We start from the raw sequence: 3,053 nt of genomic DNA on the forward strand, positions 1-3,053 counted from the left end.
TCTCAATGAGTTCCAATCTAATCTAAATTCTCTCAAAGCTAGGGTAACTGAGACAGAAGATAGAATTAGTGATCTGGAGGACAAACAGAGAGAAAGGATCAGGAGAAAGCCTGGAACAAACAGCTTAGAAGCCACAAAAACAGAATCAGGGAAATAAATGATGCCATGAAACATTCCAACATCAAAATTATTGGAATCCCTGAAGGGGAGGAGAAAGAAAGAAGTCTAGAAAATATAGTGGAACAAGTTGTCCATGAAAATTTTCCCAATCTCGTGAATGGAACCAGCATTCATGTACTAGAGGCCAAACGATCTCCACCAAAGATTATAGATTCTAAAAAAAATCAAGTAACCTCGTAGTTAAATTCATATCTTTCAATAATTACTCGGAATGTAAAAGGGCTGAATTCTCCAATCAAAAGACATAGGGTATCAGAATGGATTTAAAAAAAAAAAAAAGACTTCTCAATATGCTACTTACAAGAAACTCATTTTAGACTCAATGACACCTCCAGATTGAAAATGAGGGGGGTGGAAAACCATTTATCATGCCAATGGAAGTCAAAATAAAGCTGGAGTAGCCATCCTTATATCAGACAAACTTGATTTTAAACCAGAGACTATAATAAGAGATGAAGAAGAACACCATATCATAATAAAAGGGTCTATCCAAGAAGTTCTAACAGTTGTAAATATTTATGTCCCTTATTTGGTAGCAAATATATAAATCAATTAATAATAAACTTAAAGAAACTCATTAATAATAACACTATAATACTAGGGGACTTTAACACCCCATTCATAGCAATAGATCATCTAAGCAGAAGATCAAAAAGGAAACAAGGCCTTTGAATGACACACTGGTCCAACAGGTGGACTTAACAAATATATTCGGAGCATTTCATCCTAAAGAAGTAGAATATACCTTCTTTTCAAGTGCACATGGAACATTCTCCAGAATAGATCACATACTGGGCCACAAATCATCATTCAACTGGTACAAAGGGATTGAGATTATACTGTGCACATTTTCAGAACACAGTGCTATGAAATTTGAAGTCAACCACAAGAAAAAACTTGGAAGGACACAAACACATGAAGGTTAAAGAACATCTTACTAAAGAATGAATGGGCCAACCAGGAAATTAAAGAAGAATTTTAAAAATACAAGGAAGCAAATGAAAATGAAAACACTACAGTTCAAAACATTTGGGATGCAGCAAAGGTGGTCCTAAGAGGGAAGTATATGCAATACAGGCCTTCCTCAAGAAGCAAGAAAAGTATCCCCTTATTTAAAAAGCCACCATAGCATATTTCCATTTCTCTACCCATTTGGTCTATACCAGTGGTTCCCACATTACATCTAACCTTATACCAAAAGAGCTGGGCATTACCTTGATTCCAAAACCAAAGGCCCCACTAAAAGGGAGAATCACAAACCAATATTCCTGATGAATACAAACCAATATTCCTTATGACTATGGATACAAAAATTATCAACAAGATACTGGCTAATTGGATCTAATAGTATGTAAAAGGACTATTCAACATGACCAAATGGGATTTATTCCTGGACTGCAGAGTGGTTCAGCATCCACAAATCAATCAATATGATACATCACATTAATAAAAGAATGTATAAGAACCATATGACCCTCTCAATAGATTCAGAAAAAGCATTTGACAAAATACAACATCCTTTCTGGATAAAAACCCTTCACAATATAGGGATAGAGGAAACATACCTCAACATCATAAAGGTCATATATGAAAGACCCACAACGAATATCATCTTCAATGGTGAAAAACTGAGAGCTTACCTCCTAAGGTCAGGAACATGACCCCTCTCACCACTTTTTTCAACATGGTACTGTAAGCCCTAGCCTCAGCAATCATACAACAAGAAGGTATAGAGGGCATCCATATTGGTAAAGAAGTGAAACTTTCACTCTTCACAAATGACATGAAACTGTATGTAGAAAACCCAAGACTCCATCCAAAAATTGCTAGAACTGATACAAGAATTCAGCAATGTCATAGGCTATAAAATGAATGCATAAAAACCAGTTGCATTTCAAAATACTAACAATGATGCAGAAGAAAGAGAAATCAAGGAATCGACCTCATTTACAATTGCACCAAAATCAATAAGGTATCTAGGAATAAACCTAACTGAAGAGGTAAAAGATGTATGCTCTGAAAACTATGGAACACTTATGAAAGAAATTGAGGTGGGGTGCCTGGGTGGCTTAGACAGTTAAGTGACTGTCTTCAACTCAGGTCATGAACCCAGTGTCCTGGGATCAAGGTCAACATCCAGCAGGGAGTCTGCTTCTCTCTTTCCCTCCACCCCTCCCCCTGCTTGTGCATTCAAATAAATAGTAAGGAACAAATTGAGGAAGACACAAAGAAATGGAAAACCATTCCAGGTTCATGGATTGGAAGAAAAAAATATTGTTAAAAGATCTATACTACCTAAGGCAATCTACACATTCAGTGCAATCCCTATCAAAATAACAACAGGATTTTTCACAGAGCTGGAACAAACAATTCTGAAGTTTTTATGGACCAGAAAGTGAATAGGTAAAGTAATGTTGAAAAAGAAAACCAAAACTAGAGACATCTCAATTCTGGACTTCAAGCTATATTACAAACCTGTAATCCTCAACACGTATGATTCTGGCACAAAAATAGACACATTGATAATGGAGCAGAACAGAGAACCCAGAAATGGATTCTTAACTCTATGGCCAACTAATCTCTGACATAGCAAGAAAGAATTTCCAATAGGAAAAAAGACAGTCTCTTCAACAAATGGTTCTGGGAAAACTGGACAGCCACATGCAGAATGAAATTGGACCACTTTCTTACACTATACACAAAAATAAATTCAAAATGGGTGAAAGATCTAAATGTGAGACAGAAATCCACAATATCCTAGAGGATAACATAGGCAGCAACCTCTTTCATCTTGGCCACAACAACTTCTTGCTAGACACGTCTCCAGAGGCAAAGAAATCAAAAGCAAAAATGAGAGATTGGGACTTAAGCAG

This window comes from Neovison vison, chromosome 8, assembly GCF_020171115.1.
Source record: "Neovison vison isolate M4711 chromosome 8, ASM_NN_V1, whole genome shotgun sequence".
Taxonomy (NCBI): domain Eukaryota; kingdom Metazoa; phylum Chordata; class Mammalia; order Carnivora; family Mustelidae; genus Neogale; species Neogale vison.